The sequence below is a fragment of the Gasterosteus aculeatus genome, chromosome 1, assembly GCF_964276395.1.
Source record: "Gasterosteus aculeatus chromosome 1, fGasAcu3.hap1.1, whole genome shotgun sequence".
Lineage (NCBI taxonomy): Eukaryota > Metazoa > Chordata > Actinopteri > Perciformes > Gasterosteidae > Gasterosteus > Gasterosteus aculeatus.
This window is the reverse complement of record NC_135688.1, coordinates 15,991,756-16,018,295: the sequence shown is the minus strand read 5'-3', so window position 1 is coordinate 16,018,295 and position 26,540 is coordinate 15,991,756.

The window sequence follows — 26,540 nt, the reverse complement described above, 5'->3', positions numbered from 1 at the left end:
CTCAAACCGTTAAAGAGGCACTTTTATTGCCACTGTCACCCCAGTGCTTGCTCAGGGAATGTAGTGTTTCTGTAAATTATAGAGTACGGTTGGAACCTGCTTTGTATAAAAAGTCTCTGAATGACTTCTTTTATGATTTGACGCCATATGAATTGAAAGTTGAGTCGATACTGTGTGAAAGGAGGGGCTCCGCTGTGAAAGTCGCTTGGTGGTGTCTGAAGCAAAAAAAAAAGTGACCTTTTGAGTGTGGAATTATCCAGATCTCCCGGTGATCTTCATGCATCCATGGGAACCACACAGTAAGAGCACCTTTAAGCGTTTCCTTCAACTGCGACTTCCTTTAACTGCGAGTCCTCGGTAGGAAGGAGAAATACCTCTGAATTCTGTGATTGGTGCTTAAACAACTTGGTATTTATTTACATTTGTTCCCAATTTAGGTGTATGTGAAAAAGTAGTTTTTGGACCCCTGGCATCATGTGATCAGAAGTTGCAATGCCTCCATTTGGCTTGTGTGTCAAATTTACCTGGATGGCAAAAAGCTTGGCATTGTTCCTGGGAGCTTGGCCCAGACTAGACCCACTCCTTGGGTTCCCGCCTTTCCCAATAAAAGGCAGACATAATAACATTTTCAGTTGAGTATTTTACTTTGTTACTTTCGTTATGTACCTTTATGCACATCGTACATGCAATTAAAGACATAGCACTTTATGAAGTGAACGCGTTACTTGAAGTAGCAAAGTCTGCAGAGTTGAACCGCTGAGCAAGATGGCAGAAGGAAGACCGGGGAGCTGCAAGTAAAGGATTATATCTGGAGATCTTTAATTTCAGTCTTGGGCTTCAAAGGGCTGCAGAGCGAAATGAGAAAGCTGGTGAGTGACCGGTGGGCTATCAGCAAATGGGTGGGCAGTGACACAGGGCTCATCAGGGACCATTCTGGAGACAAAATGACTCTGACTGTCTGAATACATTTTAGCTTCGGGCAGCAGCATACTCCAACATCATATTTCATTACGGCTGCAAAATATGTCATGGAACTAAAAGGATTACTATTTCTGGTCTGCGGTTATACTTCAGAGAGATGGAACACATTGTGTCATGTTTTGTAGAAGATCTGAACAAAAACAAAAAATCTGTTTCGACGGAGAGCTGGGAAGCTTTGTGTATCTGGAGTACTAGAGTGCATCTTCTCTATTTTCGTATTAGCACAGCGTGGGCGCCCCGGAATCAGCTCCCGATCAATCCTCTTTAATTCTTATGTGAGAGAAACATCTGGTTTCCAATTAGATCTATAGTGAGCCCGACAACAGGGGGGACACCTTAAAGTAGCAGTAGTGTCACTGTGGCTGCAATAATGATGAGGCTAATGTGCCTATCGAGCGACATGCGGATCGAGAGCTCAGCCTGACGCAGTATCTTAAGATAGCTCTGAGCAGTCTGTTTCTTCCGATAAGGTGCAATCTGATTCAACGGGGTGAGCATGCTGCAGCAATATTAGTTGTTTGGCAGAAAAGAAAACCAGTCTAACAGCCATAAATTAATAAAAAAAATGCGCCCTCAATCAGAAATCTGGTCATCTTGGTCTCATGTTGCCGTTTGAAAACCCAACAGTCCATCAGCCTATCTCTGACATCCTTTGCCCGTATGTGTTTGAATAACACCCGTGAGCATGCCAGGGGGTTATCAGCATTCACCTCCCGGTAACAAGCCTGCTTATATTTGTTGTGAAAACATTTATTTTTTTATTTTTTTACAGCAGAGGTAGCAACATTTGGGAATATGAAGATAGCTGAAATAAATAAAGAAAAAAGGATCTGCCAGAGCTGATAAGACTTGAGGAACGTGAAATTGATTACAGTCCGTCTTCCTCAGCATGTGTGTGTTGGTGATCTAACCACAAAGCTGCCAAACAATTCAGTGGAAAGGAAGGTTTTTTGACTCATGACATAAGTGATTATCAAAAAGGTTAGTTCAAGGGTTCACCTTTGGGACGTGATGGGAGACGAGGGCCAGTTGACTAAACTCGGTAATCACGGCAAGCATTTCGACATTCATTTCAAATTGCTGCAAAGGAAGAAAAAAAAACATTTGTGTAACCCAAGTTCTACGATCAAGGGAGGAGGCAGCTAAATGGCTCTGCGGGTTTTGGAGCAGGACCAGAAGATTGGTGGTGTTTTCACTGTATTGCATTCCTCTCCTTGCATGTGTCTGACATATATGGAGTGGAAGAAGTGAAGCATGATCCCCTGCTGCTCCCTTCACGTCCCCCGAGGCTTCTGACCTCCTAGGAGGAGCTCACACTCTAGTGATGATCAGCACACATGGCGCTCCTCGGCCCCCAGGGCTGACAAGGACTGGCAGCCAATACAAATAAACTGCTTGCAGTGTCTGCAGGTTAGGATGTGCATCTCTGGACAGAAATGCTCAAGAAATACATTACAGCATCATGCCCCTGAGGTACGGTCAGTCATCAAAGTGAAAGGCTTGCCACAGTCGTCAGAAGTCCATTGGATAACAATTTCATTTCGTTTTTTGAGTCTCTTAGAATATAGTAAAACCACAGTGTGAGTGTCAAATATTACGACATACAGACATGCACAGATTAATAGACTTGGTATCTAGGAGGTAGATCCCTAAACTGTTTCAGGTGGAGCCCGTAAATACCACCTGAAATACGTTGTTTCTCATTACTGAATAGCAGTGAGTACACAGGGGAAAACCCAATCAATTCAATCAGTCAATTGGGCGGGCAAACAGGGGAAGTAGGGGAGTATATATACGTGTAGGGTTGGCAGAGGGATAAACCAGGGGCAGGTCATTGAGTGCAGGCTTAGTGAATTAAGGATCAGAAGAAACACAAGTACAGGAACTGATATGACAGGGCAGATTGGTAACAAAACAAAACCGGAAATACATATAAAATTAACAGAATGTTACAATAATGTCTCCCGGAGCTCCATGTTTATTGTGTCATTATATTTGAAATGATATTATTTAGAGATGGATGTATCCTGTGCTCGGTGTGTAGGAACCTTTTGTGAATGTTGTCAGTAAAATGGAGACAAATAGATTGCATGGCCAAGTGGATTGGAGCTCAGCAGCTAATGACTTTGGAGGGTTTGTTGATGGTAGCAGATAATTTGCCTGTATTGTTATTTTTTGATGTTATGGTGTCAGAGAAGAAGGACTACATTGTATAGTCCTACATTGTATATATTTTAATCTTTCTTTATAGACGTCACAGTGAACCTCGAGATTTGTTCTTTGCCACCTGTGCTACGACCAACGCGGCGTTTATGCAAAAAGAACTTCGCTTACCAGCGACATCAACCACGTCTGAGACACCAGAGAGGGCTGGTGTGGGGGAGAACTAATAAATAGTTCGTTTTTTTTCAGGGATAGAACACTTTGTCACAACCTTGGTCTGGGCATTTGAGTGCAAGGTGATTGCACTCTCCAAGAAAACACAAAAATGATGAGAGATTGGGAACATCAGTCACAGCCACCTTGGAAATATTTAGACCGTTGGTGATTATTAGGTACACGGTGTGCTCTCTGCTGCGGGGGGGTCCTGTCACATGCTGAGGGAGATCATGGTCATCAAGGACACCACGCGGTTCTATTGAACATCTTATCAACATGGATATTGGAAATATCGCCAAGAATTACAACACAGTAAAATTCAATACAGATTATAGACAGCAGTTGAGAAAACTCATCAGAGAAGATTGGACAGTATATAGATGGTCCGGAATAAAGCGGGTGAGGAATTCAGACTAATGGCAACTCTACCTCCTTTCTTATGCATTCTTGTTTCACTCATGAAACAGAAGTTTGGTGTAGAGGAGGTGTTGATTGGAACAGCTGCACTGTTATTTTGGTCTTACCAAGTTTGAAACTCAAGTTTTAAAACCTAATAAATAAAATCATTGATTAAAAATCTTTTTCCTTCCAGAGACCTGACCTTTAATAAAGCTTAGTTTAATGTGTTTAAAGCTCTGTTTGCTCAATTTATTTGGACATGTTGCTGACGAGGAAGGAATACTGTATTAAGTTTGAAGAGTTTGCAGATTCATTATTGTTTCCTCACTGTTTTTCTATAAACTATCAGGATGGGAATTGAGACGGCTCGCTGCATATGTGGACCTGGCTTTTTTGGAGCAAATCATTGGTGTCATTAGCCTTGTAGCCTGGACCCAGAGATAATATTGGACCGCCAACACACACTGTCGCGGCGTTTTGAAGCAACGATTTTGGGCTGTCAGGCATTTTGCCACCTCTGCATCACCCTTGATCATCAATCATTTGCAACGCATCATGCTGTGTTCCCCATTTGTTCAGTAAAAATGTTCATGGAATGGCTGGCGTTGGTATTATAAAAGCCAAATGGGTCATTTTTCTGTAAACGAACGATGGAACGATGGTGGACATATAGTCTTTGATGGAAATTCATAGCACTTTGTTATCCTTTAAAGATACAATGACATGTATTAGGATAGATCTGATGTGATTTAACATATGAAACTCCAAAACATTCATTTTTAGTTTCAAAGGCGGTATTTCGGTGCAGACAACTGCACAACTAGACTTTAAAACTGACTGAACTAATGGTCTTTATCCCAGGCAATAGCAGCTCTGTAACAGAAAGAAGCAGCATAGACATATCCACAAACCAAGGCCCTCTAAAAAACGTATGAAATATTCATACTACTTTGGTTGTCATGGAAACATAGGCAAATAGCAAGTCCCACAAGGCCTCCAGACACTGATGGTCTGAGGCTCTTTTTGATGATGAGCCGACCCGACAATATTTTCTCCGTCCCCATGCAAGTAGGAAGGACGCCATCACTGTGCCTCGATCAAACAGGATCTCAAAAACCTTTTCACAGAATCCTCTTTTTTTCGAGTCGGACTCACATTTGCATTATGACCTTTCCAACCACAGAGGCCACAGTAAAGGGACATGTGTGGTGTTTGCGATATACGGTTACTTTTTGGATAAACAACGGCTTTGGATAACTTCAAAGGCTTAAACAACACATCTATACTACCAAATAATACCAAATCTATAATACCAAATATATATATATATATATATATTTGGTATTATAGAGTTCTATATATATATTTGGTATTCATACAATAGAAAAACAGGGTCTGGTTTCAATGAAAATGCATGTGTTACATCAGTATGAATGCCCTCAGTGGTAAATGTTCCTGAGGTAATAAATGGACTCAGTTTATAAAATAACCAGCATGCAAAGCCCTACATACATAAATAAATCAATCAATGGATTTTCCATAAGAAACCTGTCCAGCACGAGCGGTTAAGATTATTTAATCAACAAGCCAAAAACTCATCAATTTATGATGAAATGTTGTGTTATTATTTGATTATTCATTGTGTCAACAGTTTATTTTCTGTTGATCCACTAAAGACAAATTGATAATGGATGTCTTCTCAGGAGAATATATTTAAAGTTAATCAAAGACTCAAAGATGCTTGGCGATTCTGTTAGGTATAGCTTTTCAAAAGGGCTGTGCAGTTCTTTGCATCCCACGCGTTCATGGTCACACACTGTGTGTATTTTCTTTTTTTTAAATGTGTGTTTGTGTGTCTGTGTGTAATACCGTTGGAAAAGGAGAGTGAACCTGAGAAATCAAGGAAGGTGACGTGCTGCTGTCTGAGTGAAAGCCAGCTTCGGGATGCGTCGGCTACACTATCTGTTTGGCCACCAGAGCACAGGGCTGTGCTGGTGATGTGATAAGACGCGACCCACGCATAAAACAGGCTTAGTCTCCTAGAAAAGTTCTTAAATCAGCCTGATGCGCTTAGTGAGCAAAGACTGTGGGAATTGAAGTGAAGAAACTCAGGTCAGATAATGAGACTTACATCTGTAATAGAGAGAATGTGATTTCCTTGAACGGCAGAGAAGCAGGAAAAGCTCATTATCCTTATCACTTGTCAGAGTCGCAAGATATCGATATTATGCATATTTTGCAAGGCCCCTTCTCGGAAATTAGCCAAAGCCTCGCAGTGTGCATTTTATGTGTCCATTTGTAATATTTTACGCTTCCAAATGCATGAGTCCACTGTTTCAATTTGTCTTCTGATTCTATCAATGTGCTTTATTTCCACATCCTTTTAATTCCTTCTCTGAGAAAGCTGACAGTTAATTGAACAGATGGATGATAATCATGTCTGTCGTAAACTCTCCCTGGAGACCGGCCCTCTCTCCCTCTATGGGGAACAACCCAGGTTTTACTTTTTTTTTTCATATCCTGAAAAGCTACAGTGAAGATAAAATTTGATGGGAAAATAGTTTATCAAGCCACCAAGCCAGAGGTTACAGCATTCAATTCAACATTTTCAAAGTTGACGCTTAGACTAATCATTTCAACAATTTTTGAATTGTTGAACTTTCCATTGTCTTCAAAAAGAATATTCTTTTTAATGAATTGAGCTCAGTCCCAAATCGTTTTGTATATTTTGTATTTTATTTCATGTGATGGAAGAGGAAAGCTGCCACAGTCTTGAATTTTCTTTATGTGCGATTACACACTTCTCAATGAGGTCGGAGTGCCTGGAGCTGCTGCATTGGAAGGACACTCCAGCAGCTTGCATGCTTGCTGTCCCTTGTGCCTATATTCCAGGGGGAGTCACCCAACTTACTGTCACGCTAATGTGCAGGAAGGCAATGTCATGGTCACCGGAGTCTTACTGTCAAGGCCTGTCGAAAACAAAATTCAAATGGATGGAGTGTGGCTGGAATGAAAGAAATGAGAAACTGTGAACGGAGAGCAATAACAGAGGCTCAAACAGTAAAGATCACTTCAAATAAGGCCAGCCAGGGGAAGCTAAAACTAATAGATATCACCATGGCCCATCCGCCAATGATTGCTGACATTAAATTTTTTTTTTTAAATTGCAATTTTTCTGAAATTGTATGTTCAAATATCAAAATAATGCAATATCTTTTCAAAATATGTGCTCTGCTATTCCCTTGTTTTGGAGGTTTTCGCTCCACTAGTCCAAAAGAAGAAACTACATGATATATCAAAGACCAAAACCAGGAAAGCATCCCCTTTTAAATGTGATTTTAGGCTTCTTCTTGTTTTGTATTGATTACAGATATTGATCACAGTAACTGAAGTTTTTTGATCACAGATACTTCAGAGACTACTTTCCAGGCGTTGATTAATGTAATGTTGCAAACTGTGTTTCATTATAATAGCTCTAAAACAGCTTTCAAACACTGCCGGAAAAACCCGACATCTCACCTTTTTTCCCTTGTTAAAAGAAAAATCCTACGTCAGACCTCTGATTTGTGAAGTTGTCAAAATGTGCTTTGTTTCTTAAAAGTTTTAGAGGATATAATCGCTGTGCATTAACTTTACAACTTCTCAGCCAAACCAAATGAACTCCCACACGGAGAAATTTAAAAACCTCCATATAATGTGAAATGTCATTTTTCATTTGCTCCTGCCTTATTAACTCCAGGAAGAAATGATAATGGAAGCATACAAAGGAAGCCAGAAATCAAAGTGGTTAGTGTTTACTTCAGCTAGAGTTTTGTTTCCCAGTGAAAAACAGTTCTCTCCCTAACAGACCTAAGGCTTCTCCGCACAATGCAAATGCAGCTTAAAATCAATGATGCATGTGTAATGAATTTTCTACATTTAAAATGAGTGACTGAGCAATGAGCACTATGTGCATCTGGTGTGAGCGATGCGGTGCATTTAAGTCCATTTGCGGCACATAGGGCTGTTGATTTTATTTATGCAAAAAAACAAGAACAATAATAAAAAGAATTACAGACAAGGCAGAATCACAGGGGGGTAGAAAGGGAAGGGGAATGTTTTTGTTGTTGAAATAGCTCCCGTGGAATCGTCGTCAGACAGCCAAAGACCTCGCTGCATTCCCTATTAGCATTATATAAGAGATGTCGAGGCTGGCTTGGCTACATGATGCTACAAGCTACTCATGCATGTTTTACATCCTGTTATGCTGCTGCAAGATTGGTGCATAGAACCTCTGGAGGCTCAAAAGTGACTCCTCTTGTTGAGGTCAGTGCTTTTGCACTACTAACATTTAGGCGGCACGTTGTATGCAATACCTTGCTTGTGAGCACGAATGTGTGTGTGTGTGTGTTGCATTGCTGTTACTCTAAGAGACACCAAATCTAGTTCTCTTCGTTGTGTATTTATAGTAAGGCTTCTTTCCTTGTGTACGTTCGGCACAGTGTGCGGCAGCTACAGCCCTGTCTCGTGCCCCGAGATTAAAGAAGCCTGAAAGAGCGAGATTAAGTGCATACGGCGCTACAGCGCGTCAGCCAGCAGAATGCATCACTTGTCATTGGTAGAACAACGCCGTCATTGCACACTGTGCGTCTGCTGTACGTGTGTGGTTGTACACGTGCGTGCAGCTGGGTGGGTCTGTCTGGACAGATTCGTCTCCCTTCAACTGTTAATTAATGTGCATGGAAGAGTTTGAGCCTTTATTTAGAAATATATGTTTTTCGACGCACACATCTTATTGTATATTGTATTACCTGTATTCTAAACACATCAATATGATTGTGTTGCCACTGTGAAGCGAGGCAGCTCTGCACAAAGTGTGTCATTGTATTTTTGGGTGCCATGTTGGGACTGCCTCAATAAGTAATGCTACTCAGGACCCTCAGAGTCACACTCATCCTCGGTGAACACGCCATAGCCTGTATTATCTCCAGCTAGAGCGATCCCTCATGGTCTTTGCGCTTCATTTTCGCTTTGAACCCATTTGTTGATCGACCACATTGGTGTATTGGTCCAGATAACACTCGGTATTTTATGTGCCAAAAGAAAATAATTTGTGCAGGTGTTCAATGTTGAAGGCAGCAGATTTTTAGTCGTAGCTTGGTTTCAATTTTTTTGCATGCCAGAAAATAGTCCAAAATTAAAAATGTATAGATTGCAGTCTGCTTTTAGCCACAGCAGCTTATATTAATTGATATACATAATTCATTGGACAACTCAAAGTCTGCATATAAATTGATTTCTGTCACTTTCGGGTCAAACCAGTAGTCAGCTTAGTTAGAGAAATTATGGACAATTTATCGCAGTTTATTAACGTGAGCGACGTTGTTTGGGCTCAAAGTGGTGTAATTAAAATTTTCTGAATTTAAAATGAACTGAATGATGAATATGGTATTCCACTGCCAGTGTCATCCATTTTTGGCAACAGATTAGATCTGAATTAATCAGGTTAGTGATATTCTGCAACATGTAACATCCCCCCAAACCCCAACTGTGTATATCTCAATATGTCGCTGTTGAATAGCTTCACAAATAAAAGTGAACCGCCGCATCCGCCCGAAGAAAGTGGACTTCTATGATGTAAGCGAGGCTTTAAAAATCTCTACATCCAGCAATAAAAGAAATATTTCTCTTTTGTTGGCATGAGCTCGAGGGGCGGGAGGAAGAGGAGAAGAGAGCTGAATGTCACGTGTGTGTCCACTGCTGCTCCTCCCCCCACACGCAGAGCGAAGTCATTTTATGCTCTAATTCCTTCCTTTAAATTAAGCAGGAGGCATAAAATATGAAAGAGGAGATATTTAGAGAAGTCACATGATCGGTGCACGAATGCCTCACGACCTCTTGCAACGAAAACATTGGGTTATTTTGTGCAAATAAGGCTGGTCTGGAACTCCATTAAACACGGGAGTAGTTCCCAAAGTGTTCTTGATCCTTTATTTACCCGTGAAATAAGATGCGAAGCAGCCATAGAATAATCTACTAACTGGTTTTGCATTAATTTTAATTTGGGTGTAATGCCATCCCCCCGCTGGGAGCCTTTTTAGCAATCGAACATGAGACAAAAACAAAAAATGAAGGGTGAAATTTTCCTTAAATGACAACACATTTCAAAGACACCTATTCTGAAGAACTGGTCTGAATGTGGGCTTCAACGTGTCTTTAGGTGTGGAACCACACAGCTGCTTTAAGAGCCAGCAGAGACACATTTCAAATGATTTAAAAACGTCCGTTATCTCTATTCCAGGCGGTGTGCGAGTTTCACCGATCATTGACCTGATTATCTGCATTTACACATCATGGTCTTTTGATCCGAAAGCGTGATACCAGACATCTCGTCTCTTTGTTGTGTCTCTTCTTTGTTTTTTTTCGATATGAAACACTTTGATTCAGATTTGTGACGTCTCACACCTTCAGTCTGTATTTAAAGCAGTGTGTTGCGGGGAATACGTTAATTGCTGCCAAATCTACGTCTCCCCTCCCATCGCGCAAATACACACAAACACCACCACACTGACATCTAGGAGGTGTTATTTTTCCCGATGCATTAGTAAATTGCATGCATGCAATTCATTTCCCCCGAGGCACCTCTTCGTTTTTTTTTCTCATCCGAACGGAGCGACGGGGGCAGCGAGCTATACGGGAGATATATTAGTGTCCAGGAGCACTGCACCGAGAGGGTAGGGCCTGTCTCGATGATTTATTCCAAATCCAAAAGCCCGGCAGGAGCGTGTTGTCAATCCCATTGGCATCACCTTAGGGTCACGTCAAAGCACTGGGTCGGAAAAAAGAGAGACAGTTGTTTACAAATTCAGCTGCCTGTTTTGTTCTTTGTTGGAGATGGGAATTAAAAAGTAAATTGGTGCTGCTGTTGCGGCATTGGTGATGAAGACGAGGTAAGGTTTGACTGGCATTTCCTTGGAACAAAACAACGAGCACGATTATGTTGGCATCGATCAATTGTGACGGACATTTGTGTCGTCCAGAAACAGACTTTTAGAGACATTCTAGAGCAGGCTTCATGGCCATTTACCGAGTAAAGCATGTGCATCGATTTAAGCTTAAGCAGCACATTGGGCGATGTGGTGCAATTTGCAAGTTGTCCCCAAGAAACGTTCAGACCATGAACTAGGAATGCAACAACAGGATATTCAGTTCATCGCCAGTCACAGTCTCCTCCCGAACGACGCTGCTTGCACGCTTGAGTCACCACTCGCCTGCTGCGGTGCCATCCGGAGGGCGCTCAGCGTATCAATCATCACAAAATGTAGATTTGTGTCTTGCCATTGCTTTCACTGAATCAACAGCAAGAGTTTATTTGACCTCGTACCACAAAAGAGTAAAACTTCAAGCAACCAAGCGAAAGACACACAAACTTCATCATTAATCATCCGGGGATCTCAACTTCTTTTGAGGAGCATGAGTTCCATTTCATCTCAAAAAATATTTTCTTATGAATGATTTCGATTTAGGAACTGAATGTGGTTTAACTTTGAGCTACATGATAGAAGAAGAGATTGTTGAAATAGTTTTAAAATTGAAGATTGTTCATGTTCACGTTTGTACTGAATTTGGATATTTAACCTTTTGCCGGTAGCTTTTTCCAACGGGCATTTATGAATTGTGTTTGGCCTACTATCAGAAACAATCATCAAACTCTTTAAAGTTAGTGTTGGTAGACTTGAGTAACCAGCAAGCGAAAACTAGACTAAATTATCCAACAGAAAAACTCTTTTCCAATGAAAGTGTCTGCGATCAGCTGTCAAACTGGAAAGCATTGAGTGCTTACCACTCACCCATGATGTAATGGTTAAATCAAGTTTCCAAACAAGCATTGTTTAGGTTAGGAGAACATCATAGAAGGTTATGTTTAACATTATTATTATTAGTAGTATCACTGTTGTTGTTTTTTTGTTGTTTATTTTTTTCTGAAATTTCTGAAAACAGGTATGTGCATTTTCATTTCTCACTAAATCATTTAGTTAAAAATCCAAACAGTAGTCTACGTATCCCAGCACAGTACCCTACGTGACCGTGTCCTCCACATGTGATTGAACGTATTCATTTAATACCCAAGTTGTTGATGCACTCTGCCTCGGTGCAATGGAAGTACGGGTGTTACCCTCCCGTTCGCTTCCCAGTGGAAAGCAGTCATCCCAGTAAGGTTTATTCATGAGGACAGGCGAGTGCCCTGTGCATTATAAATAGAACAGCGCTCTCGGCCGTGCTCAGGATCTTACTGGATCCCGCCAGTCGTCACAGGTCTGAGCTCCGAAATGCAGCGGTACTCTTCACGCGGACGGCGAGAAAACGCTAGGATGAGTTTGGTTTACCTTTGGTCTCCATCACAGTGGTATGACACTTGATTTGACAATTTGCTTGCTATCCCCACATTCCCATAGCTGAGTCAATATTAAACAACAAGCTGGGAAATTTGCAATCCTGAAATTGTGTTTGCTCTGCACAGAGCTACAGGGCGATTTATTGACTCAGACTTGATGCTCTTCTTGATTGCTAATATCTTTAAGTTTTGCTCACAATGATGACACGGAGAGAAGTTAATGAATGAAATTGTCCTCAATGCTGTTGGCAGAGCAGCGGGCGACACTGCAACATCACAGCCTGGTGTGTAAGTGACTGCCTTTGATGCTCGTTATCTGCATCCCCCTAAATTTCCTCCGATGGTGAATTAAAGCGACTTCAAAAAAGATTCGAGTCAAATTATGAAGCAAACCGCATTGCCACGAGAGCACCTTTTGATTATTGAAATTCCACCCTGTTTCCCTCTAAATGGCGAAAAGCCGGTTTTAATCTTCTTGCATATTTAATTCAAAGCGGTCGTGTTGCCACGACCCTCGTTCTCTATCAGACCTCTGAAAGACTCCTTTGTGTTGCCTTCTGCGATTTAAATTTTGATACAGAGTCAAATGGATTGCTGCCTGAGAAACCAAAGGTGATTATCCCGATGGACTAGATAGCAAAATGTAGCCTATTATGTGTAATGAGAAAAGGTTAAAATGAGTTTCCAGTTGACTGTGCTTCTTTCTTTTAACCTCTCTGCCTTACTGCATATCGCCCCAAAGGCCTCCTTAGACTTTGGGGAGCAGCAAGAACACTCTTTCATTTCTAGATCATTCTTTAAACAGCACAACAATTGAAGTACGTAAGCTACAACTCGATCATACAAACTCTTTGCTGTGTCTTTCAGGATGTCAGTGAGGACAATGTTTATAGATTTACAGATTCATTTCAACTGGAAATGACACTCGCGTTGTAAAACGTCAAAGGAAATTTGTAATCATTTTGGGGAATTTATTGCTAATTAAAATGCAGAAGTCGTGCTTTCTGTGTGAATGAATGCCATGCGGTGTTTTCATATTACCCAAATAGAAGGCCTCAGTAAGCACAGACAGAAAAAGCTTGTAATCCAATAAACAGTGGACCTGCAGTATTCATAATGTTTAGAAGCTCTGTTCTCATTTCTTGATACCTGATTTGAGCAATGTTTACTCTTCTGTGACGGACTTTGTTTTCTCAGATATTGAATCTTAACTAAATGAAAAACTGAAATATAAGACAGTTTTTGTTATTTTAGAGCGCTGGCTTTGTTCCTGTGTAATTCAAGCTAACTGCTACTGAATATGAACAAAATGAATTAATGTCTGAGCTGCTTCCTGTTTGCATATTTCAAAATGCACTTTCATGTGTTACAGCTAAGTGGGTCCAAAATACATTTTGTTCCATTTTTACTCCTCAGAAAAGGTTTGTATTCTTTTGCCTGCGATAAATAACAGCCAAAATATATTAGTGAGATTTTATATTGCGAGTAATACGGAGGAAGTGCTGCTCCTAGCAACGTCCGAGATAGTTACACTCATCCAGAAATAGGTAGTGAGGATAGGAGGTGAAGATGTCATCCTGACTTAGGTCAAGCCAACAGGAGCTTTGCAGGGAGAAACAAAAGCAGCCTAACTGCTTCCCCCAGCCGGAAAGAAAACCTTTGTTTCTTGCAGCAGCACTCCAATCAGATCAGGGTTTCAAATATGTTATCTCCCCAGACCACAAAGAAGCCGCAGAGGCCATCGATATACCGTTGATGAGCAAAAAGGGGTGATGTATTCAGACCTTTCAGAAATACTCACTCTTGCTGGAACAAAAGGTTGCAGAAACGCAAGCAAAGTGATGTGCTCAGTGTTTACCAAGCTTATACTTTCTTTTCCTTATGGAGCCTGTGCAATTGCATCATAATTCTCTCGGCGGCAACAACTGCCAACAACATGGAGGTCTGCTGAAAAACTGTCTGAACAGCAAGATCATAAAAAAAGTCCACAAGAAAGAGTACTGCCAAGTACTTTGGACTTTTTAAATTAAGTTCCATAGTATTGTGTGTATGTTATGTTATGTCTTCAGGTGTTACAACATAAAGATATAAACTGGCCGACGTTGTATATAGTGCCTCACAGCTCACTATTTCAACTGTCATTGATGATCATAAACTACAAAGTTTACCATGTCATGGTACAGTTTTCTCTCCAACGTTAGTATTGCTTTAAGATAAAAGAGAGGATCCACCAGCTGACAGACTCTGCAGGATACTAGTAATATTAAATGTTAATTGTTATATTTTGTCCGGGACACAGGAGGAGGGATTCATAAAGGATATGCTACATTTAATTAAACATCTTTTGCTGGTTGACAAGATATTTATCATACGTTAGAATGCAGACTAGCTAACTACATGATGGAGGATAATAAAAAATAAATAAGCTTGCTATTTTCAGTATGCTTGTCATCAGTACGTTGCTGCCATTGCAAAGACACTCTCCAGCACACTTGACCATCAACGCGACACATCACTGTGCCAAATATCAACCAGGAAAATGTTTCCGCCTGCTAGACTGACACACTTGGGTTTTTTCTTCAGACAATCCACATTGATTTTCATGATGGTCTCATGAATCATACAATTTTACTCCTGTTTTTCTTTCCGGTACGCTGAGTGAAATTCTCTGTCTGGTCTTTGAGTGTGTATCTATCCTGATTATCTGGTATGAAAATCAGATGTGTCAAGTCGGTGAAATTGCTGTCAGGAGGAAATATCATTAGCATGCATATATTGTCCTAAATTAAAATCAATCAAATGTATAACTGGCAAATCAATTTCCCATGTTTAATAAATAAATCATGTTGACAAAAAAGTTTTTGCTTTGTTTAGAAGCATAATCAGCCGTGAAGCTGAGAGCTAAGGACCCAGTGTGAGTGAAATCCCCTGACGGGGGACAGACAGAAAGTTATGCCAACATTAGTCATTCCCTCTACATTCCTACACACTGTTCTCAAATATGATTTTTCCTACAAGTTATTCTGCAAGAGAATAAAAGCCACATGACAACACAATCAGAACCCCACCTCCCCCTCCACAGACACAAACAACCCTCTCCTCCCTGTCTCTGGACCGCACAGATGCTAAAGGCTTGGACTGGTCATAGAGTGTCACTCACAATCAGTCTCTGAGTGCCAAAGTGCATTCATCCAGAAAATGCCAGATTTCACTGTAATCATTTCTCCTGATTCTATCGCCATCTCTCTTTACCTTGTCCATCTCAAATTCTAAAGACAGGCGATTGAAAATTTTGACCTTCAGGAGGACAGTTATCACTGCTCGGAGATTTGTACCTTCTGCTTTTGAAATACAAATACTGGAGGACAGCGCGGTTTACTGAAGCTTATAACTGCGTTCAATGCTGTTCAACCTACACCTGGTAATTTTGGAGGATTATTTGGATTATTTTGCATTCAGAATTCTCTCCAATGATCAACCAGCAATACATCACAAGTCAATGCTGGGATTAAAGAATGTAATTTTTATTCAAATATAACATATAACAACTAACAGCACTTTGTGTCCGGTTGGAGAGAACATGCAAAATCCTTTTGGCGTTTGTTCATAGAATTCTTATGAGAAATGATAGTGGAGAAGACGTTCTTTACTGTGATTATGAGTATGACAGTGATGCTGCGAGGTATGATGTGCTTGCTCTGACTGCATCAGCATCACTACAAAGATGCAATACACGTTTGCTTGCGAAAAAACTTTCCCCAAGTGCTGCTTCAGAAAAACAATGAAAGTGAGAGAATAGAAAACCTCCATGAGGATTAGGGTTAGGGGAGCGGTCACCATTGTGTATTAGCTCAACTGGTGGCACTCCCTGCTGAAAAGTACCACTACATGCTTCATTTGAAATAAAAGAACATCACGTGGAATTGTCCTGTTTTTCAAAGGGAAATTAATGGGCTGCTGTGTGCTAAGCATTCTTTGGAGAGAGGTGATTTCCCTCAGCAAAACACATTAACAATGCACAACAGCCCCCATTCAACAGATTGTAGATGAATGTCTGCAGCCGGGCGTAGCCACGAGAGCCGTGGTGTCGGGAAGTAACCCTGTAACAGGTACCGACTGCCCAAAACTGCATTGATGATGCATATTTGATGCTGAATATTTGATGGGAAATGTGGGGGCATGATGGCGAGGATGAAAAGCCACGTCTATGCCTGGAACCCGGGATTGGATCAGCATATTAATGCAGAATAGTGATTATACTTTGTCGGCAATACCTCAAGGCCGGGCATTTAATGAAAAAAGAGGCTGACCTTCTAGGCAAGCAGAATCAAGTTTCACCAAAAAGTGGAAAGTTTGCTATCAGCATTCAATCTTAAAATAAAGTGTCCCTCATTTACATAATTAGAATTTGGCATCTCCAAAGAGGAGTCAGTCCAAGCACTCCACTGTTTAGTAAAATACGCTGCAGGACATCACAAAACCTCCACAGAGGACGATTGAGAAGTATTTTAAAAGGAAGATGAGGCGGCGTACTGCAGAGACGTATACATACAAGTTCAGACCAAAGGAGAAGCCTCTCTGTTGAAAGAAGCTGAATCAATGTAGCTGCCGGGGGAGAATTTAGCCTCTGCCTCTTGTAACTGCTGTATAATTTACCAGTTCTTATCTCCGCATGTAGCACATGCTGATCTGGGATAATAGTATTGTTTGATGAGGATGCCAATGGAGCAGACAGTCATAAGATAACGTGCATCCTTCACACGTGCGCCGTGTGGACAGTGTGTTATTTTTAAACCAGGGAACAATAAAGAAGGACACTGCATTTATTCTGTGTTTAGTTTAGATTGTTGCCATATAAACTTGAACAAATCATATACCCCAATTTGAGTGAAAAGGATGAAGTGAAAAACATGTTCTCTTCTTCCCCCTGACGGTATTGTGAAGTAACTTTTCTATCAAACCCCTAGCAACGCTGGAATAGTGACTGTGTGTGACCTTACAACGAATACATGTAAATGTGTTTACACAGAGAGGGGAACACAGGAAGTATGCTAAAACGGACTGAAATGAGAACAGCAGGGTGATCTAAAAGCTCTTTGTTTCCTCCATTTTGAAGTCAGTTTATGTAATTTAGAGTGGGTCTCACCTTTTCAAAGATATAAATGAGATTAATTATTTCCTAAGTGACAGCCATATGGCCATTAAAATGAAAAATTAGTAAACAATTCTTCCTCCCATTAAAATAGAGCAGAGTTCAGGGCTTAAGTTAAGTTTAAGTTTCTGAATTCAACCAGTTTTAATGAAACACAATCAGTCCAATCTATAACTGGGTCAGCATCTTTGTTTTTTTATTTCCTTTAAATAGACTGAACATCATGGTTCAGAAACAACTAAACCAGATAATCTATAGGTGTTTAGAATGAAACCTTTTAAGACGTGAACTCGGACATTATTCCAAGTAAGTAGCACGACCATAGAAGACTCATGCTGGCTATTATCCATCAATTAGGGTGATTGTTTCTGAAACACCAATGATTTTACTGGTCCACTGAAATTGGCTGATAATAGCGGCATGTCATTGTATCCCGTGTGGTGGCGAAAATGGAGTGACAGATTTGTACGAATCTCATACCAGGAGGCAGAAATTACTGTGATGCGTCATTTTGTAAAAAGGCATAATCCTAATAGCAGCAGAGCAGAGCTAGAACTGTAAGTATCACATTGACAGCAGGGTGGGTACTGGTGCGATATGAAAGGACTTTCTAAACTGGGGGTAACATTTCCAATTCCATTCTGTCACTGTTATCACAAGTTTGTCATATTGGTGCATCATGTTCCAATACTCTTTAATCCCTTGTGACAAGGTCTGAACAAATGTACTTTTTTACATTTTCTCTTATTTCTTCTGAGCGTCGCACAGAGAAAGCAAGGAGCAGAAACTCAGACTAGTTTATAGTTTACAATATTCCTCTGCCTGTAGTGCAGCCAAGAGGAAACTAAAAACCTCAAAACAAATGTTGTGTTTTCCTTCTTAGGTTTAGTATGAAAAATGACAGCCTCAAGAAGGTTTTGGTTTTTAGTCTTTCACTGTGTTGGCCAGACCTTCCAATTCGCTGTCTCTATTGATGTCCAATTGAAGTATTTGGCGATCGTGAAGGCCGGTAGAATAAACATTATCCTACAACATTCTGACAGTGGAAGGCAATCATCACCGTTGTACAGGAATCATCCAAACACCACGGTTACAGACGACTCCTCTGCAGTGGTACACTGAAAGATGGTTTGGCAGAGTGAAGCTCGGGAGATGCTTGTTTTGCCTGTAGATTGTTTCATGTTTTAGTAAATGGTGGATCACAAACATGGACGGGGAGGTATTCCAAAACGCAACGTGGGTACAAAGCATCACCCAGGAATCATTTCAAATGTTACATCTAATGGGCTGCATTTCTGCACGGAATTTACAGCACAAGATTTTCAAATCTGAAAAGGTGCAGGCAGCGCTCGCATTTGTGCAGAAACATGGGACGAAAAAAGGAAAAACACCAGGGCTTTGCTTCTGGGCCGCAAAGACAAATCTGTTTTTCTCCAGCAAAGAACAACCCTGGCTGTATACAAAGCGAGACAGGATGTGTCCAGACATGTTGTGTGTTTGGATTCCACTATTCATCACTTCAAACGTATACTCAGATCCCTGCCAATACAATGCCGGATCCCCAATGCAGCTCAACGGCGTGACTGCCGCCGGTGTTCTGAGGCCCAGGAGCCACAGCCAGTGATTTACTATCTAGCTGTATTTTGTATCACTTGGGTGCGCACCACTGGCGACACCGATGCCCTGTTACGAGCAGCTTTGCCGTATTTGTAATTCTGTGTAGGATCAGTACCTGTGAGGTGGTATCTCCTCAGCATTCATCAGAGGACACTCTAATCTGGTTCCGTCTCAACTCTGCCTCCACGACAATGACATGAGATAAGTGTGATGAGGCAGAACCGAGAAGAAATGTACGCCGCAACCCACTGATCAGATGACATGTTGCAATTACTCACCGGGGAAGTTTGCTCTGTGATACAAGGCCCGCAGCTGGCGTAGACGCGCTGTGCTCAGGGATCATCGGCGTGGTAACTTTGTTTATTTTGTCCGTGGATGATCCAGGCTAGTTTCTTGATGGTGTTTAAAAGCTAAAAAAAAAAAAAAAACATAAGTGAACGCACTATTGATGGAAATACAGTGTTGGCTGTTAATGGGGAAACAAAAGAAGTTGAACATATGGTGGCCGTGAAGTGCAAAACACAACGGCAAATAGGAACGCACAACGGCAAATAGGAAAACACAACGGCATTAACTTCTTGCGGAAAGGGTTGGGCCTTGGGCCTGGATAGCAGAGGATGGACCCTTCTGATTGGACAGACGGACTATCTGTCATTTAACCCTCTTAATCCGAAGCCTTTCGCCTGCGACGGAGTGACAGGGAGGATTCAAATTACCGTGACTCCTTAACTATTTGCACAATCGGATTTTGAAATCTGAGAAATGCCGCTTTATGTCAATCAATATATCAGTGGCGGGACTGAGAGGCTGTGATGAGGGTACCGTGGACGCTACGGCCGGTGGACCGGCGTGGACACTAAGAGGGGGGGGGGGGCTACCGCGGGACGCTACGGTGGGAGGGGGGGGTAGCGCGGGACGCTATGGCCGACGTGGCTCGGGGACCGGAGTCCGATTCCTTGGCGATTCCGATTCCTTGGGAGTGCGTGACACGTGTATTTGTGTGTTCTGAGTATAAAAACAATATTCTCAAATATTTTACAACACACTTATGTATGTACTGTCTGTAGGAAGTGTAACACTGAACAAAAAAAAGGGCCTAAGTCATTATGATGAATGGAGAAGAAGTGTTTTCCATTCATCATAGTGTTTTACATTGAGCACATCAATGTTCATCTGGTTCTTATAAACGTCTATTCATATGATGGTGTGTGTTTGTCATTTGAAATCAAAATACCATTTTGAGAAGAAATAACATTGTTTTGAATGTAAAGTCACATTTTGCAGGATAATTGAGGGGTTTTGCCCATTGTGTGTGTGTTTTTTATTTGTGTGTAGAGTTCTGAGAATATGAGGCATTCTTTCAGAATATGTGTGTAAACAATCGAGAAAAACTCGACAGTCTGACTGTCCAATCAGAAGGGTCCATCCTCTGCTTCCTGCTACAAGGCCCTACCCTTTCCTTAACAAGTTAATGTCGTTGTGTTTTCCTATTTGCTGTTGTGTTTTCCTATTTGCTGTTGTGCGTTCCTATTTGCCGTTGTGTTTTGCACTTCACGGCCACCGTATAAACATCATATTTTATACTGATAAAAATCTATTTTCTATTTTTTTCACAAAGGTATAAGTATATGTCATGTTTTACTTGAGTAAGATTGTACTTTAAAGTGATGGCCGACAGCCAGACAGATGCCCAATCCCTTCGGGAGTTAACTGACACAACCTGGTTGTAATGTCTTAAAATTATATGAATATGAATGAAAGCGGAGCACTTTGCTACACATCTTATTATGTTGATGACTCCAAAATGTTTTTTATTGCCTGATTTGCAGGTCTTCCAGTTTCTTGCCATAAGCAACCGAGAGGTAAGTATTGGATAATTACCTTACTTTCATTTTAAAACCTCCTCAACAAGCACAATTTTAAGAATTTTATCTCATTCCATAATCCCAAATCCATATTGATTCCCTCGACCCCCATCCCTTCATCCCTCCAACCCATCCCTACATCTGCCTCACCGCTATCTAAATCTAACCCTCTCATTCATTATGCCATAAACCTTTTGTTGTGATCCTTATTGTTGTGGTCTTTGTCAGCGTGCTACTATTGAATTATTCTGATTTCATTTGTTTTTTGGACTATCTTAAATTCTGATATTGAGTTTTGCCAGACTGAACACACGGCCTTCCCCTGACAACACCATGAATTGTGGGCAATTATCCTGGGAAAAGCTGGTAGAAATGTCGATCGTCCTTTTTAAATATTTACCGAAAGATGTTGATGTACGTGTCTTTGAACATTTTTATGACACACGCTCATCTGGTTACAGAAGCTTTTTCTCAGCTCCCTTTGTTGATTTGTGTCATTTCTCCCTTTTTTTTATGAAACTTGGAAACCTGAGTGGAAACAGAAAGAAATGGGTAATGGAGGCTCTATCACCCGTGGGAGGAGGCCAAATAGGCAACTTTCCAGCTTCTGAGTAGCAACAGGAAACACATTTTTGATTGAGTTTAGCTTTAATGTCCAAAACTCAATGAGCGGCAAATAGCATGCTCGGGTTTGTCAACCTGGCTGGTCTGTGATTGTTTTCTACCAAAAAGATATCGAACGGACACAATTAGGAAGAGATGGCATTAGACAGCCTGGAACAATTGCCCCGGGCAACAGTTTGTTTTTCATTTTATGGTTTCATTTATTCCGCTGTGTGTGCAAAGGAGTTCATGTTATAGAGCAAAACTTCCAAAAAGGGAAATCTGAAGGGTCTGAATTAGAACATGTGCAACTTTTATCTCCAGTGCAGTATAATTTTGTATTCAGGCATGAATACAGTTTTTTTACTGTTGGGTGCAGCGTGGTGTGCTGCCATGGACCAGCTCAACCTTTAGTACACTTCAAGATGCACATACAAGACAAAATGGATTTTCACCAAAGTCTGTCCTTGAAATAAGTTGATTTGTGTGCCTTTTACCTCCAACAGGAAGGTCCACACATATCCACATCTAAGAGTTAACATTCTAACTGTTGAGTCATCAAAAAGAAAAGTCATTCATTGTCATTACTTTATTTTTTTCTTTTAATATTGGAATGGACATTCATTTTCCCATTTTTACATGGAAAATGTGTTTAATCATAAAGAGCGATAAACAATAATATAATAATAGTACCTGATGGTTCTCATAAGACAAATGAAAATATCTTTGAGAAAGGACAAATATAATTTGTGCTTGTTGCATTTGACAAAAGAAATGCAGGGATGAATAAGCAGATTATTTTATTTAATAATTAGGATGTGAAATAGGAAAGAAATGATTTCTTGACACCCAAAATGCAGAGCAGCATAAATCATGTCACATTGTTGTAATGTAGATTTGATTATTCTGTTTTCCAATTATTGTGCCATAGTTGTTCACACTGCAAATTCAATTCTTTGTCTGCTGTTTTCCAAACCAAAAGTGAAATGGAAATGTACTGTATTCAGAGGTAAAACTGTATGTCAGCAAACACCCTCACAGAGGAGAAACATGTTTGTTCCCTTTCACTTGGACCTTTTGAAAATGATGCAAGCATTCCTAAAACGGATCTGTAGATCTCACTGGTTTAAACCAATCTTAAGTTTCGGATTACTTTATTAATTCATTTAGGCAAGCTGGTTCAGCAGTTACTAGGACTTTGTGGAATATGTTTTATCAACAACTTACTCCTCTTTTTGCTAATAGTTAAGATGATTTCGTTGATGAATAACATGTTAGGTAAGAGATGTTATGCTTCTGGCTTTGGGATTTCCACTCGGGTGAGTCATTGAAACATTTTCACACTACATGGTGGTTAATAGTTAATGATTTAAAGTAAAAAATGTAAGATATTTGACTAACATTTACAGCTAAGCACTGTTTACTAGTTTCCTAACTTTACTGTGACATTTTTACAGTATAGTTTAGAATATATTAAAATGACTGAATACTGAGATTTACAGTGAATAATATGCTGTCATATTATTGAATTGATTTATGATTTTACAGTAAAATACGATAATATTATAGCATGATACCACAGTATAATTACAGCATTGTAGTCCAATCATGCTTTGCAGGATTTAAAGTCAAATATTCTGTGTGACGGTTCCTTCTGCATTGATTAGAAAATATAATTATGAGTACTCTAATCAAAGCCTTTAAAGTAATAATAGTGTTTAGTATTAATTGTGAAATGTGTCTTAAATCGTGTAGACCTCCGGAAATAAATTACTGTGTTCAAACACAATAAATATACACTTTACTGTTCAGTTAGTGGGCACGAGGGGGTCCTTGAAGTAAAAATGTTTGAGAAGCAGGAATGAATTATTCATTAGGAAACCAGTGGGGCTTACACCCATAGACTTTCTTGTTAAACTGTAAATGTTCTTTGTATTTGAAGAGAATGTAAACCCTGTAGGGATATACTGTGGTTCTGAAAAAGGTAGAAACTATGGAAAGGAACTGATGTTCGGAGGCACTGCCCTTGGATCCTCGCACAGGACGATCTGAGTGGTGACAATAATGGGGGGGGAAGAGCTCTAATAACTGCAGTCATCATGTGGTGAAAATAGCTACAGTTCATGCAGAGGAAAAATGTTTGTCCCCGCCTATGTGGCATTTTAACTATTGAAATAACTATTATAACATCTATCCTTTCAGACTTTGTCCTCACTTCTGTTTTCCTCCCATCACGACCAAACTATATAGTGTGAAATTGAGATATCGTTGCATCCCAGTGAAAGATCTTGATAACCGGTTTTGGTGTCACGGGTCACGCTATTCCTCTTGTAAGCAATGCACAATGCATGCGAAAACATTCATCTTTGAAAAAACTGTCTGAGGGAAACGCAGCCCACTGTTTGTCATTATAGGACTTCAGTTGGAACAAAAAAACCTACTAGAGCCGATTAACAAGGCTCTGCATAAATCGAAAATGTGAAAAAATGTGAAATATGCATCAAATACATAAAGCTTAAAAACCTCTACGCCCTTTGTACTGAAGTGCAAAACATCAACAAAGATGGCCGATACAAATTAACCACTTAAGTGCCTTTTTATACTAGTAAACCTAGCTAAACGCTAGCTCCTGAGGTATAGATGTAGAAAATGTATTTGTGCAACTTCATCTGTTGTCAATAAAAATGTTCAACTTCTTCTCTAAACAAACGCGGCACTGCTGTGGTGGCTCACAGGATCTGCTCATTGGCAGGGGGTGTCTTTCCTGCAGCTTCTTATATCAGAGGACTGTTTGTCACACAGAGTGCATGTTCTCCACACCTAAATACTATTTACAGATGTGTTGAGGACAAAATAATATTATTTCACGCAGAAGTTTTCCAGCAATACAAACTTTCAATAGTGAAATCATCCTTCTCCCGTATGGAGTAGTACATTTAGTATTTCCCAAATGGTTGTATACAACGGAGCAAAAAATCTTGATTAAAATATATATGTTTAGCTGGTAGACTACAGGTATTTAGAAATCCAAACATCTGGCTGGGCTTTTTATCCAAGCCTTTTTATTTGGTGAGCTCACGGTAAAAGTTCACAGGACAAAGGAATACAGGCATGTTCTCCTACCTGTCTCTTAACTCTGAAATGCTCCCGGCTTAACTGCTGTTCAGCAAAGAAGTACTGGCAATAATCAAGGATATCAGCATATTTCAAGCACCAGACGGTTCCCTGTAGTGAACAGCTGCTCTTCACATCCTCCAGGAAGTTTTCAAAATACTGGTGAGCATCTCCTGATTTTATGGTTACTCAGGGTCTGGGATATTAAGAAGACCTCTGTCCTAAGAAGCTATTTACTGTACGCTGATGGGAAAAGATATAAGTTATATATATAGATTATATATTATATTGTGCACGTCATCAAGCTTGTTTTCAAATCGTATACAATTTCATCTACAGATGTTCCTACGGCAACACGATTGGTGAGAACCTTCATAACGTCAATGTAGATAAAAGCGTGAAGAATGAGTAGATATAAAAATGTTCCTTGATGGTGGTCTTGGGACTAAATATATAGAGGGTTTTTTTGCAGAGGGTTTTTCCCTCTTGTAGCTCTTTTGCTCACAAAACACTTCAGGCTCCTGCTGTGGACTTTTAATGGTCACTGCATGCTCAAGTCCCTTAGTAAGACATCCGTCATGTGCAACATGTGTCCTGTTATCTTCCATGTTTGGTTCACTGACCGTGGGCAGCTTCACTCCAATACTTCCTGCGAACGTAAAGCAATGTATATAATTGCCCAAGTACGAGCACAAGTGCGTGTGCACTGACTACCTCTGTGGGACGCGTCAGTCTGTTCACTCTCTGCTCACATTGCAATCAGCTTTACCGTGTTCTTTGATATCGCTGACATTTTGTAAGCCACACAGAAGACCTAATTACCATCTAATTTCATGCCCTTTTCGCTGATTAGATGTGATGATAAAATATATGCGGCATTAGCGACACAGGTTTTGCGAGAACAAACAGATTTATAGGAATATTATTTACTGTTGAATTATGTATCTACAGGTGTGAGGTAACATAATGTATGACCGGATTTACATGAAACAACATGTCGACATCGGGAATCTTGGCTGAACGGTGGATGTGATTATTTACAGCTTAATTTCCATGTGATCATAGCATATGTCCTCTGTGTCTGATTTATGATCTATATATTGTAAGTTCAATGCCGCAGGCACAGTTTCGGAATATACTATAGGAATAAATGCAAATTGTTCTGTTTACGGGTCCATTACTAGTAATTTATCTTCTCTCATTAAAGCATCAACCTAAAGGCACCTCAGCAACATAACGGCACAGAATTATGTACATATATTCATTTGTTAATCATGCAAAGTTATGATGTTGTTTCATGATCATAAAACACACAAGGTCAGTCATGTAAATTGACATTTGCTTAAACTAACCACAATGATATATCTTAAAGGGTACGGTGAGGAACTCGTACCTGCGTGACCATTTGCTTAAAGATTATTCTATTTCTAAATAGTTATTCTTAATGCTTGTTAAAAGTAACACTGTGTCAGACTCTAGCGAAATCAGACGGCATCACGCCGGTTCATCCTCCCACTCCGGTCGGACCAGATCCAATTTAAATTCTGCCTTCAACCTGCAGTCGTAAGATGTGGCGGGAGCCGGAGAGCTCTGCGCACTGCAGCGGTGGCCCTCCCGCAGCAGAACTTAACCTCGCTCTGCCGGTCCCTGCTGGGAGGTTGAGGAGAAGGAAAAGCAGCTCTACATTTTGTAGACTATCAGACCCCTCTGCGGTAAAAGGAAACCAACCTCTTTAGTCCACAGGTAGCTTTAAAATCGACAGAGGAATTAATGTTCTTCGTAGCTTCAAGGTATGTTTGCAAGGTCAAGGGTTTGATCCAACATATCGTTAAAGCCACCGAGATGACAGATTTGTGCATAACACTATTTAAATAAGCTGGTAGAGCTCTTACATGTGCTGTAGTGTTTGTTGAGAAGATTCCCTGTCCAAAAAGACAAGTTGACTTAAAGGCAAACACTCATTACCAGTACAAAGCAGCAGCAGCAGCAGCAATGAGCTTCTTCCCTGTCTATGGCCCACTGAGCACAAGGCAATTTCTTTTCTCGTTTTTACTTC